Source organism: Cavia porcellus, unplaced genomic scaffold (genome assembly GCF_034190915.1).
Source record: "Cavia porcellus strain 051 isolate PalLab524CR breed Dunkin Hartley unplaced genomic scaffold, mCavPor4.1 scaffold_19, whole genome shotgun sequence".
NCBI lineage: Eukaryota > Metazoa > Chordata > Mammalia > Rodentia > Caviidae > Cavia > Cavia porcellus.
The window spans coordinates 57,005,164-57,020,349 of record NW_026947502.1 but is presented as its reverse complement, the minus strand read 5'-3'; positions in this window follow the sequence as shown (position 1 = coordinate 57,020,349).

Sequence of the window (15,186 nt, the reverse complement as noted above, 5' to 3'; positions counted from 1 at the left end):
TTATTGCACGAGTTCCCACATCAGGAAAACAAAACAAAAACAAATAAACATCCTGATGCTACACCTCAAACATCTAGAAAAAGAAGAGCAAGTCTAGCCCCAAGCCAAAAGAAGGGAGGAAATTATAAAAAGCAGAAATATAATTATAAAAAGCAGAAAATATAAAAAACAGAAATTAATGCAATAGTGACTAAGAAAACAATCCAAAGAATCAATGAATCAAAGAGTTGGTTCTTTGAAAGAATAAATAAAATTGATAAGCCGCTAGCCAAACTTATTTAAAAAAAAAAAAGAAAAAGCTCACATTCATGCAATAAGGGATGAAATAGGTAAAATCACTACAAACTGTATGGAAATACAGAAGACCATCAACACTTGTTTTAAAACCTCTGCTCTCATAGGTTTAATAACACAGAAGAAATGAACAGATTCCTAGAAACATATGAAGTACCAAAGCTGGGTCAAGAAGATATAAAACTGCTGAACAACCCAATTTCTATTAATGAAGTTGAAAATGTAATTAAGTCCTTACCTACCAAGAAGAGCCTAGGTCCAGACAGATTCACTGTGGAATTCTACAAGAAATATGAAGACCTAATGCCAACACTCCTCAAACTCTTCAATGAAATCAAAATGGAAGCAATTCCTCCTAAGTCATCCCTGGAAGCAAATACCACTCTAATACCAAAACCTGAAAAAGACCCAACTAAAAAAGAGAACTACAGGCCAGTCTACCTAATGAACACAGATGTAACAATCCTCTATAAAATATTGGCAAATAGGATGCAGCAAATCATCAAGAAGATTATACACCATGACCAAGTAGGATTCATTCCAGGCATGCATGGATGGTTCAACATATGTAAATCAAGAAATGTAATCCACCATATCAAAAAGCCAAAAGTAAGAATCACATGATCATTTCTATAGTTGCAGAAAAAGCTTTTGATAAGGTCAAACACTCATTCATGATAAGAACTTAACAGAAAATTGGAATAGATGTTCTTTACCTCAATATAATAAAGGCCATCTATGACTACCCAACAGCCAGTATCATACTAAATGGCCAAAAATGAATGCTTTTGCCTTAAAATCAGGCACAAGACAAGGATGTCCCTTATCGCTGCTCCTTTTCAACATAGTACTGAAAATACTAGCCAGAGCAGTTAGACAAGAGAGAGAACTAAAAGGAGCAAAGATAGGAAAAGAGAAAGTCAAATCATCATTATTTGAAGAAGAAATGATACTCTACATAGAAGACCCCCAAAACTCCACTGAAAGATTCCTAGTTATAATAAATAAATTCAGCAATATAGCTGAATACAAAGTTAGTACTCAAAAATCAATAGCATTCCTAACAACAAAATCCCTGAGACAGAAATAAGAGAAGCCACACACTTCACACTAGCATTTTTAAAAAAAGAAATACTTAGGAATTAATCTCATGAAAGAAGTAAAAGATCTATAGGGAAAATTATAATGCACTGAAAAAGCAATAGAAGAGGATCTCAGAAACTGGATAGGAAGAATATTATCGTGAAAATGGCCATTCTCTCAAAACTGTTATATAGATTCAATGCAATCCCAATTAAAATACCACCAACATACCTCATAGACCTACAGAAATCACTCCTAAAATTCATCTGGAACCAAAAGAGACCTAGAATAGCAAAGGTAATTCTCAACAGCAAAGGCAAGGCAGGAAGTGTCACAATCGCTGATTTGAAGTTATACTACAAAGCAACTGTAATAAAACCAACATGGTACTGCAATAAAAATAGTTCTGAATATCAGGGGAATAGATTAGAAGATACAACCACAACTACAAACACACTCAACCACCTTATCTTTGATAAAAAGGCCAAATGTTTCATTGGAAGAACGACAGTCTCTTTAATAAATGGTGCTAGAAAAACTGACTCTCAATATGCCAAAAACTAAAACTAGATCCATGCCTATCACCATGTATTAAAATAAAATCTAAATGGATCAAACATCTGAATATTAAAACAGAAACACTAAATCTGTTGTAAAACAAATAAGCTAAAAATCTTGAAGACATAGGGGTAGGTAAAGAATTCATAAACAGGAATCAAACTGCACAGGGAATCAATAACTGGGATCATGTCTTATTAAAAGTTCCTGCATGTCAAAAGAAATCTCAACATAGTGAAAAAAAGCCCACAAACTAGGAAAAAAAATCCTAGTGAATTGTCCCTCAAAGGACTTCTATCTAAAACATATAAAGAATTTAAAGAAATCAGACCCCTGAAATTCAAAGAACCAATCCAAACATGGATATCTGAGATGAACACACAGTTCTCAGATGAAGAAATACAAATGACAAATAAATACATGAGAAAAATGTTCATCATCATTACTCATTAGAGAAATGCAAATTAAAACCACACTGAGATTCCACCTCACTCCAGAAAGGATGGCCAGGATCAAGAAAACTACCAATAACAAATGCTGGAGAGGCTGTGGGGAAAAAGGAATACTCCTGTAGTGTTGGTAGGAGTGTAAACTGGTGTAACCATTGTGGAGGTCATTCTAGAGATTCCTAGAAAAGCTAGGATTGGAAGTCCCATTTGATCCAGCTATTCTACATCTAGACATATTCTCAGAAGAACTGAAAACATCATACCACAGCAATATATGTGCACCCATGTTTATAGAGCACAATTTGTAATAGCCAGATCTTGGAAACAACCTAAGTGTCCATCAACTGAGGAATAGATAAAAATTTGTGTTATTCTTATACAATGGAGTACTACTCAGCTATAAAGAATGATCATATTGAGACATTATAAATAAATGGATGCAACTTGAGACCATAGTCATTAGCAAAATAAATCAAACTCACATGTATAAGTATCTTAGTCTCCCTAGTGTAAGAAATAGTAAGAGTATGTAAGCTTTTATGTTAATCATGATTCCCCATTATATTGCTCTGAAGCCTTATAATGTTTTCATTCATTAGTTGGAATAGTTTTATTCTGTTTTGTTTGATTTTATTATGCGTGATTGTATGAACAGCTATTTTGAAGAAAACAAGACATTCTGGCAGCCATTGCTGATTTAATATCATCTTGCTTTGGAGTCCTATCACACTTTTGTTCTTCTGTTTCCATTGGTTCTATCATGTTGTATTTTATTGGATTTTAATATGTATGACAGTATAAACAATTTTTTATGAAAAAAAAGAGTGTGTAGGACAGTCCTGGATGACCCAGGACTTTGGCCCGAGTACCCAGAGAGAAGGTAGTAGAGATGATCTTGAAGAGACCAACACTTCTGGGCAACTTTTTTGCCTTAAAAATATTTGGTATAATTATTTTTCTGAGTTTCACTAACAGAAATTTTCAGGTTATTATTTCAGCATCACTGTATTCTTAGCTAAACAATTAAGAAGTGAGCTGAGTTAAGGTGACCTTGATAATATACATTGTAGACATTTCACTAACTTCTATTAATTTTAATTCTCTAATTTCCCTGCCAAATTTTGGAAGGACATATTTGCTTTTTAGATGTCAAATAAGTCACTGAAAATTTCCCAGTCTAAATCACTGTCCTGTAATGCTTGACAAATAAAACTACCCTGTCTGTGCTCTGGAAGTCTATATTTTAATGCATACTAAGTGGAGAGCGTGCCTTTTTATATAACAGGCTTTGTCGTACAGCCCACGTAAACCTTTTAATCCTCACAACCCTACCAAGCACACACTGTTATTTCCCTCCACTTAGGTGATAAAGAAAATGAAACCCAGTAAACTAGGTGACCTACCCAAGAGCCAAAGGTTTGTACTGACTGAGCCAAGATAGATTTTAACTGAGAAGTCTATCTTTCCATGGGTCAGATTCAGTGGTTTACAGTCAGGAGTGGTTCAACCTCAGAAACATTTGGAAATTTTGAAGAGGAGCCTTTGGTTACCACTTTAGACCAGGAGGGGACTGGTTTAACCATTGAATATCCAGGGGAGGTAAATATCCTTTTGCCAATGAAGTGGTCCTTCCATGAAAAGGTGTCCTGCCTAAAAGGCAAGTTATGCACCCTTTCCTTTAAGACACACCAAGGCTAAGCCACTTGTCTACTGGATGGCCCATTTCCAGTTGGAGAATCAAGTATTCTGTGACAGCAAAGGCAAGTGTGCAGCATCTGTGAGTCCTGCGGATCCTGTATCATTGTTCTGTATTTCTGATCTCTGTGTCTTGAGTTGTTCCTGTCTCAGACTGTGACAGTTAAATTTCACAACTTGGGCTCCAGGAGGACAGGCTAGAGGCCCCTTATACTACCCTAGTTATGAAGTATTGCTTAATGTAAGTGGATTTAATGTTTTGAGATTTAATGTTTTCCTTTCAACTTATCTTACAACAACCTGTGCTCAATATGTAAAAAGCAATAATCACCACATCCTGGGAGTACCTCAGAATGAGCTGGTGACACCAAGTCATAGAAGAAGAGGTGAAAACACCTTGTGCAGATCAAAAGGACCCCTGAGTTAGCTGATTTTACAAGCTCTGAGAGGTGAGAGTCATACACATAAGTGTTAAATACTAGACTAGCAATTCAATGTCAGATATTATTCCTCCTGTTGGATTCCATTGTGCCTCTTCCCTACACGGGAGTCAGAATATGCTTCTAATTCAAATCGGTCATCTAATCAAGTGACAGTAATTAGATACATAAGTTTTCTGAATTTCAGTATCTACATATCTGTAAATATCTATAAATATAGAAGACCAGAATGCTAAGGCATCTTCTAGCTCCTGTAATCATAGGTATCACAGGGTCTTGCCACTTAAATGGCTTATTCTATTTTAGAGTAGCAAATTATTTTGTCCTTATGTTGTTGCTGGGTCAGTGCTTTTAACTGCCTGCATTGCTTCCCTCTTTTTAAGACACTCGACACAGCTGATCTGATGGATGGATAAGGGTCTGGCATCTTGCCCAGGTCTAGCAGACAGTCCCACTAACAGATCCGCTGGCCATCTCAGACCATGGGGCCATTTGTTGTACCGTGTCAATTGCAACGGGGCATGGAAAACACTTAATGTAGTGACTTTGGACCAGACCTTGTCTAGAAAGAGAGGAGAGCACAAAGCCAAAAGTGTAATGTTTCAAGTATAGCTAGCCTGCATCTCAGTCTGAGCTTAGCCACTCACGGAGCCTGTAGACTACCCAGCCAGTTCCACTGTCATTGTGTCAGAGGGGACTCTTCCAAGAGCTTCCCGTCTGGTCCGGGACACCTGATTTTCCTTATGGAAAAATGTATCACCTGTATTTTTATATGGTGGATATTTAATAAATACTTTAAAATAAATGTTGAATTAATGCTTCTTAAATTCAAAATCACTTACTCTTTCTCAGTTTCAGTCTTGACCCCTGCAAACTGATAAGCTAGAAAAGAGTTTTTGTGCAAAAATTGAGGTCAAAATACCCTATGAATAGCCAAACAGTGTCACTACGCTAGATGGCATGATTACAATCTGAAATAAACTAGTTAAAATATAAATAAGACTCATGGAAAACTTTTTCTAGTTTAGAATCTGGTGTGGGAAGAAGGAAGGAAGGTCCTAAGCTGAGTGACTCTCCTGTGCCTTGTACCATGCTGAAGGAATGGCATGCCTTGAATCTGCATGTGTGGATTTCCAGAAAACAAAAATTACCTCCTGAGAAAAGCCAGGTCTGCTCTCCCTTTTCACTTACTTGGTCGGGTCCTGCTGCCTATGTCTTCTGAGTGGGGGCTTTTGAGGTCATCATTGTTCGAAGGAAGAAGCTAGTGATGCTTATCTATGCTCAGAACTAGAAAATGGCCTCTTCCGCTCACTTCTTTGCCCCATTTGTTGTTGAGGTACTGCCTGTGAAGAGACAACACCCACAGAGTGGAAAAGATGAATCCGTAGATTGCTACGCACAGATGCTCATCTAGGAGAGGTGGCAAACACTTTCATTTGGGTCTGACAATAAGGTGCTACCCATGAGAGGTGGCCCCACCTTCACGGAATTGACAGTCCATGGTTCAAGGGGAACCCTGGAGGGAAGTGGGGTTCTGTGGATTTTACCCTGTGTAACTGTCCAAAGAGCACAATTACAGCCCAAGACCTATTGTTCACTGGTGTAATTGGTAAGCCCTGGTCTTTCTGAACTGCAAAACGGTCGCATATCTGTGTATTCATTTATTCTTGTGCTCAGTAAGCTGTTAGTGCAGTCTTGCTGTGCATGTCAGGGACATGAAAGAGACTAGAACACAAAGATTTGATTACTACACGTTTCTACCACAAAGGAGTCCCAGTCTAAAGAAGGAAGAAGACATGAAAACAATGAGTTGAGCAAAAAATAAAAAATAAAACAAACTAGCTTTGAGGCATAAGGATGGTGCAGTGTGAGTACAGTGAAAAAAGAAACGCTCAGCTGAGCAGAAGCTTTCACTGGGGTGGACACACCTGAGATGGCCTTAACAGCAGTGCTGGAATTAGCCCATAGATCAGGTACAAAAGGAGCTCAGGAAGGAGACCAGGCCCTAACACTGCGAGATGCACAGAGGCACAGTGACTTCTCCAGAGGAGTGATATTCAGCATTTATTCCATGAATGAATACATATGTGAATGAATGAATGCTTAAGCATTATAAGCTAATTTTCCCCAAAAGGGGTGGGATTTAGAGAAGAAACCCACAGAGGTAGAAATTGCAGTCAAATTGGAATAAGCTTGCATATCCAAGTAAGTACAGTGGTTTGGGCCTAATTAAGCTTTCTAACATAATTTTGTCAAGGAATCAGCACAGTTCTTGTTTAATCCCCAGATTCTCTTCACACGTCTGAACATTCCTTAGGCTTGAATTATGAACATTGGCCCAGTAGGGAAAGTGGAAAGTCTGATTGATTATAACAACCAAGTAACAATGTCTTCATAACAGATTGCAATTTTAATTGTGTATTCATTCATTTAGCAAACATAGATTAGTCAGTATCAAATCCCCGGCCCTTCTAGATTTTTTGTTGTTATTGTTGATACACATGGTTAAAGCATTTATTGGGTCTTAAGCATTGGGCATGGACTTGGAGTCTATGTAGCAGTAAAGAAAACTACATTCAGAGACCTCACAGTCGGTGGATAAAAAGAAAACAGAAATATGAACAGAACATTCAAACCTGTGCAACAAATAGTATTAGTAATTCCAGGAAGTAAAGAATAATGTGAGACCTAATCTAAATGAACTGGGTTTGGGAAGATGGTAAACAGACTCTCCCAGCAGCAGACACTGCCCGCTGTCTATCTGCTGGCCATTTCCTCTTTTTGTGGCTGAGAACACTGCAGCTGGATTTAGGGGGACAACATGAACAGCTGTAGTGTATCTGCCACAGCTATTCTGAGTTCACCCTAGTAAAGCCCATGCTTGGCATGGCACTAACTTTCTCAGTCTCTCTTGTAGCTAACGATGAGCATGTGGTACAATTCTTATTGCTGAAACAGAGATGGTCTTCAGTAGAGCCCCTAGGAATGATTTTTCATCTTAATAAAGGAGGAGATTTTTCATCTTAATAAACAGTGAGAACAGTGGCTATTCCACCTCCTTCCTTGAGTATTTTGGTAGAAAGTTATGGCATTTACAACTATAGTAGTAAAGTGGTCCCAAGATCAAAAGCCAGCAGTCTAAATATGATAGGACACACATAAAACTTTGTGACCTTAATAAAATTTGGTGCACTAATCCCACAATTAAATATAAGCAAATCTCCAGTTGAATGAGAAATTCAGATTACCTTTTAAATGTAAGACAATTGTAGGCTCAGTATAGGCAGGATTACATCTAATTTGTTAAAAAGGGATTTCCTACCACTTATGAAAATGACTTCCATGTAAGAGCCACTTAATAAACAGCTATTTAATGAGTGAACAAAAGATGAAAGGGATTAAAGAAAAGTAAAGTAAGTGGGCAGTAGAGAGCTGAAGGGAAAAGAAAACTCAATGTTCTCTACCAGTAATCCTTGGCAGGCTGTTCACAGAGTAACACAGGGCCTGGAGAAAACTCAGCCAGAATAATTAACTCCATCCTGGGTAGAAAGCTTTGTACCACAAGCACAACAATCCCCATGAACAAACTCACTCCAGAGGTGCCGTACATTTTCCTTAGGCCGATGATAAGACCAAGAAACTCAGTTTGCCCTCTTCAGCTTCTGTGTTTCCTTGTGTAAATATCGTCTATTGCAATCATCTTGGCTAATGTAATAAGGCAAGAAAAATAAATAAAAAACATAGAGATTGAAAATGAAAAGATAAAATTATCTTATTCAGAGATTATATCGTATTGTAAAAAGAAAATCCCAAAAAGCTTATAAAGTTCAGGACTCATAAGTGAATTTAACAAGGTCAGTGTACACAGAGTTTATTTGCAAGAGTTAATTCTGTTCATTTTGATTTTAAATTTTTCATGAAAAACCAAAATTTCATGACCAAATAAGAACATAACAGTTGCTATTGTACTGTGTGTTGGTATCTTCAAAGGAGTCACTTGGAATATAAGACAAATCAAAAGATTCTTCAAAAAAATAGACACTAACACAAAACTTTCTTTTAAAAGAATTAAGATACTCTAGTAATATAAATGAAACCAAGTGGCATATGTATTGAAATATTTCTTAATGAAATTAGCAATTTGGGGAAGTGTATGAACTTTTTCTTATTCCTATTTATTTCTCTGATTTGTTTTTCATGTTTCTCAATGAGTGAAATCATATGTTATTTAAGCTTGTGTGTTTGGCTCATTTAATTTGACATTGTGCATTTTGACTCTTTTGTCAAACATCAAATACCTGCATCTGCCTGCAGATATTTCTACTTCTTTTCTGCTTCATGGATCCACATGTGTGTTTTTATGCCAGCACCATGCTGTTTTAATCACTGTAGCTTTATAGTATAACTTCATCTCTGGGATAGTGATGCCACCTGCTTAGCTTTTGTTGCCCAGCATCGCTCTTGTTTTCTGGACCTCTTCTGATTCCACATTCATTTTAGGATTGTTTTCCCTTGTTCTGTGAGAAATACCATTGTTACTTTGTTATTGAAATTGCGTGAAAATTATATATCAGTGTTAGGAGTATAACCATTTTGGTTCTTCCTCCCCAGGAACAGGCAATATTTTTCTATTTTCTGATGTCCTCCTCAAATTTTTTTGGTCCATTTAGGGGTCTTTCACTTCCTTCGTTGGATTAATAGCTAAGTATCTAACTTTCTTTCTCTATTGGAAATCATGTATTTTTCCTAATGTCTTTTTCAGTGAGTTCATTATCAGTGTGTTGGAATGCTATTAATTTATGTGTGCTTATTTTGTATCCTGCTACACTGCTGAATTTGGTTATCAGTTGTGAGTCTTTTGGTGGAGATCGTTGGATCTCGTAAGTGAAGAATTATGTCATCTGAAATCATACTTTGATTCATCTTTTCCTATATGTATCCCTTTATTTCTTTCTCTTGTTTTATTTCTCTGGCTCATGTTTCAAAGACTATGTTGAAAAGGAGGGTGATAATGAATATCCTTGACCTGTTCTTCACTTTATAGGGAAAGTTTTCAACTTTTCTCAATTAACAAAATATTGGCAGTTAGTTGGTAATGACTTCATCATGTTGAGATAGGGTCCCCCTTTTTTATTTTCTTTAGGGCTTTTATCATGAGTAGATGTTGAATTTTTCAAAGGCTTTTTCTACATTGAGATGATGATGTTATTTTTGTCACTGCTCCTATGTGATGAATTATATTTATTAATTTGTGAATGTTGAATCATCCTCATATCCCTGAGAAGAAGCTTGCTCTGTGTGATCTTTTTGATGATTTGTAACATAGTATCTGCCAGTACCTTTTTAAGGAACTTTGCAAGTATTTTCATTAGAGAAATTGGCCTGTAGTTCTCTTTTTTGGTTGGATCTTGTTTGGTCTTTGGATAAGGGTAATTTTAGTTTCTTAGAATGATTTTGGATGTACTTGGAAATATTCTTTTCCTCTTGATCCATTAAAAAGTTAGGCTGGGGCTATGGTTCAGTGATACAAGTGCCTGCCTGGCAAATGCAAAGTCCTGAGTTCAGTTCCTGCTAAAAATAAATAAGTAAATAGTTAGAGACATGCTGATGATAGATTTTCCCTGAAGTTCTTGTAGAATTAAACTGTGAATCCATAAGGTGTGAGCTTTTCCTAGTTTTTTTTCTTGCTTCCATTTCATTGCTCGTTTTGGACTGTCCAAGACTTTTAAGCCTTCTTGGTTCAGTTTTGCCAATTTCTTGTATGTAGGAATCTCTCCATTTCTTCTGAACTCTTCAATTGTTTGGCATACAACGATGTAATATAGTTGCTAATAATTTTCTGTATTTTGGTAGTATCTATTGTGATTTCACCTTTTGCATGTCTCATTACATTAATTTGTGTCTTTTCTTTCCTTTTTTGGGTAAGATTGTCTAAGGGTTTGTCTATTTTACTTATTCATTCAAAGAAGCAGCTCTTTGATACATTGATTCTTTGTATTTTTTAGTCTTCATTTCATTAATTTCTGCTCTGTTCTTTATAATTTCTTTCTTTGTACAAGCCCTGGGGTTGCTTTTCTTGTTTATCTAAGACCTTGAGGTGCATCACTAGCTTATGTGTTTGGTCTCATTTTATTTTACTGATGTAGGCATTGACTGTTATAAACTTCCTTCATAGGACTGCTTTGATTATGTCCTATAAATTCTAGTCAGTGTGTTGTACTGGCATTATCATTTAATTCTAGGAGTTGTCTTAATTCTTCCTTAATCTGTGACCTAGTGATTATTCAAGAATGTCTTCGTCAATATCCATTTGCCTAGTTTCTATGGTTTCTTTTGCTACTGTGATCTGATGATTCTTTTTTCTTTCTTTTTTTTTTTTTGTTTTTGTTTTTGTTTTTGTTTTTGTTTTGGTACTGGAATTGGACTCATGACCTTGCACTTGTGAAATTTCATTTCTTCAGCATTTACTTAGGCATATTTTATTAAACTAGCATGTGGTTATTTGGGGGAAGTAATTAAATGCAGCCAAAAAGAATTTGTACTGTTGTTCTTAGATGAAGCACTCTGAATATATCTATTAGGCCCATTTGTATGAAGGTTTGATTCAACTCTGATACTTCTTTGTTGCTTTTGTGTTTAGTTGATTTGTCTACTTGTGACAGTGGAATAATGAAATCTCTCACTATGATTGTTTTGATGATTATCTGATTCTTTATGTCATTGAAGTTTGCTTTAAGAGGCTGGATGCACTGTGGTTTGGTCCATATATTTTGTAACTGTTACCTCCTCCTGTTTAATGGTTACATTAACCAGTACATAATGGCCCTCTTTGTCACTTTTAATCATCTTTAGCTTAAAATTTACTTGGTCTGAAAATAGGATAGTTACTCCAGATTATTTCTGTGTTCCTGTTGCATGGTATATAGATTTCCCTCCTTTGATTTATATTCTGTGAATTTCTTTCTGTGTTAAGTGAGTTTCTCATATACAGCATATTGTTGATTTTTTGTTTCTTAATCCATTCTTCTAATCTGTGTCTTTTGATTGGTGATTTAGTCCATTTGTTACAGAGCAATTGACAAGTATTTACCTATATCTGTCATTGTAATGGTCAATTTCCTGTTACTGTTTTATTTCCCTTCTGCTTGTTTTTTTCCCTACCTGATGTATTCATTTAGTGGGATCATTTGGCATTGGGAGTTCCACTGTCTCCTTACAGGGTATCCTCAAGAACTCTTTGGAGTATTCATTTGGTGGTCATAAATTGCCTTAGGTTTTCTTTATCATGGAAGTGTTTTAGGTTTTTTTATCATGGAAATTCATATTTCTCTAACCATGTAGAAAGATAATTTTGCAGGGTATAATAATTTGGGTTAGAAGCTGTTTATTTTAGAATTTAAAACACTTCATTTCATGTTTGCCTTGCTGTTAAGGCTTGTGCTGAGAAATCTGTTGTAATTCTGCTGGGTTTGCCTTTATAGATGATTTGTTGCTTTTTCTAGAAGCCCTTAAGAGTCTGTAATTGTGTTTTATTTCTGATATTTTAATTATTATATGCTGTGGAGTTTTTTTTCTTTTATTCTGATTGTGGCTTTTCAGAGTTTCATATGCTTCACTTTTCTATATGTTAAACTCTTTATTATGTCTGGAAGAAGTTCTGCTATTATTTGTAAAACCAGATTTTTTATGCCCTTTGTGCCATCTTCTAATTCTTCACTAATTTCAATTACTCTTCTATTAGACCTCTAAGGATCATTTAGGACTATTGGGTTCATGTCTCACATCCCTTTATTCTTTTACAGGTGTCTCTCATTAACTCATCTTCAATGACAGCCCGTCCTCTAGGTCTGACACTATATTCGCATTGGTCACGTCTACTACCCATACTTTTGATTATATCTTTAATCTCCTGTGTTTCTGTTTGGGACTTCTTTATGACCTCCCATTCTTTTTTGTTGTGGATGTTCCTGCTTTTGCTTCCCTTTCTTTAGCTCTAGATGTTTATTAGGCTCTTCTCTAGACTTGCGGACCATTCATTTCACTCCAGTCATTATGTAATCATTTATATCTTCTTTAAATTTGTTTTACCTCCACTGAGACCATCTCAGACTCATCTACTGTACAGCTTTTTCTTGCCCCTCCTTGTCCCCTGTACTCATTTTCTGGGTAGTTGGCAGTTTTTCAGGGGGACACATTTTGTTGCCTTGCCTTTTCATGTTCTGTTTTTTGTTCATTTGTTTGTTTGTATTTTATGCTGGGGTTTGCAAAGTCTTTGGTCCCATGTTCTGTTCCTCAGGAGGAAGCCACAGTGTTTGTTATGACCCTGCAGGTAATCTAGGTATTGGCATGGGGAAAAAGTCAGTTGCCATCCAGTACTGTGCTACCTTGTCTGTGGTGCAAATTCAGTGACAACAATGGTATCCAGTGTAAACTGGATGCTAACAAATCCGAGGATCTGTGGCTATTATGCATAGCCTTTTTCAAAGCAAAGAGGTCTCTGAGCTTAGAGCAGACAATTAGCGCCCCTTATATTTACCTATAGTAATCAGCGCAGTGGTTCCTGCTGGATGTCAGCAGCAGTGCCAGGGCTTAATCATACCACAAGGCTAAGCCTCTTCTTCTTCTTCAGGATCGCCTCTTCTGACAGTTGCTGTCACCAGTCTTGCTCTTGCACAACAGAATAGATGCCCTGTGGTCTTTGTGGTCTGAGCCCAGGCCTCCCGCAGCATCCCAGGAGTTTCTACTTTGTTCCCACTGCTCCACGTTGTCTCTCACCCAAACTCTGTGGCAGAAAATCACGTCGGTCCTGAAGCGAGACTATCATCCTGGGTGTTGGTCTCTGCTTCCATCAGGTTGATTTGTTGGTTGTCAACTCCATTGCCCTGTGCTAAGGACAACATAGGGACTGGGCACAAGAAGCTCAATTTCTAATTCTCCCAGACTTGGACAGAGGTCACAAGTGGGCCACAGCATCTGCTGGCAAGGGGTGGTCACTTCCTGGGCTCAGACACAGTCCCTGGTGGTCTGTAGCCTACAATGTAATTCTATTTCTATACATGAACATCAACAAATTTAGAAATTTTAAAAATAGTAACATTTCCAATCGTATCAAAATATCTAATTATCAATAATTCTAATTAAAATTTCCAAGACTTCCACACTGAAAATTGGAAACTATTAAAAGACTTAAATAAATTGATATATACAAAATATTAATAGTTTCAAAGATTGGGCCAGGGGTTTAGCTCAGTAGCACAAGTGCCTGCCCAGCAAGTGCTCGGTTGCAAGTTTGATCCCTGGTACAAAAATTTTTTTTTCAAAGATTAAATACTGCTAAGACGTAAATTCTTTCCAAACTTTACACATTTAGTGAAATATCAGTCTCTGAAGTTGCTTTTGTTATTATTGAAGTAACCAAGATGATTGTAAAGCATATATAGAAATATAAAGGACCTAGAAGAAATAAATTTTGTAGAGAGAAACTAGAAATCTTACACTATCAGATATTGAAATCTACTACAAAATTACAGTTATCAATAGAGCACACTTATTGATTACAGACTGGACAAATTGGCTGCTGAAAGAGAAGACAGAGTTCTCAAACAGAGCCACTCACATGGGGTCATCTGATTTTGACAACAATTATACATCAGTTCAAAGGGAAAAGTATGATGTTCTGTATAGATGATCCTATATTTCTATGGTACAAAGTAGAATTTGACAGTGTCTCATAAAATATACAAAATCAATTACAGATGGAATACATGCCAAATTTGAAAAGTAAAACAAATAGGGAACATATGAAACAATTTCCAAGCGTTAGGGTAGCAAATATTTCTCAAATAGGATATGAGAGCTGCAAAGGTAAGCCATAGCTTGGGATGAGGATTTTATAATAGTGTGTTACATTGAACAAAAGGCTCACACTCAAAATTTTTAAAGAATCCTTAAAATTAATAACAAAAGGACAGATGACAACTTTAAATGGACAGATGACCGCTTTAAATGTGACCCAAAAAACCTAGAACAGGCATTTCATAGATTGCACATCAACAAAATGCAAATTGAAACTACAGTGAGTAACGCACTGTATACCTATTAGATTGACTAAAATTTAGAGCAGGTAACAAAACCAAGTATTGGTAAGTTTGGCATACAGCTGAAAGTCACTCGCTGCTGTTTGTACATTGTTTGGCAATTGGCTTTGCCCATTCAAAAGGAAATGTGGGCAGCATTCGGGGAAGCCTGACCAGCAGCTGCATTCCTAAGTTTACACTCAAGGGAAGGGAAGAAGGAAAGAGCCAGGCACCACCTCGATGGAACCTGACGCACAGTGACCTCCAACCAGGATGAGGGTGCAACCACATGTACGGGGAGAAAGGACAGAGGAAGGGAGGCTTTTAAGGTCGTGGAGATCTTTTCCGTCTTAAGTTTAATGGTGATCACACAAGGACATACAGTCCCAAACTCAAAACATCGATGAGCTGGGCCCTTAAAACCTGAGCCTGCCACCTTCTCTACTGCATGTATTTCATATCATTTTCAAAATTGAAAAAATATTTTAAGAAATTATTTTGTGTCGCAAATCCCTGGGCTCCCTTTCCTGTCCTTTTCTTCGCTTTCTCCCTCAAACTCTCCTCTTCCCACCAGCCCTCTTTCCATGGATA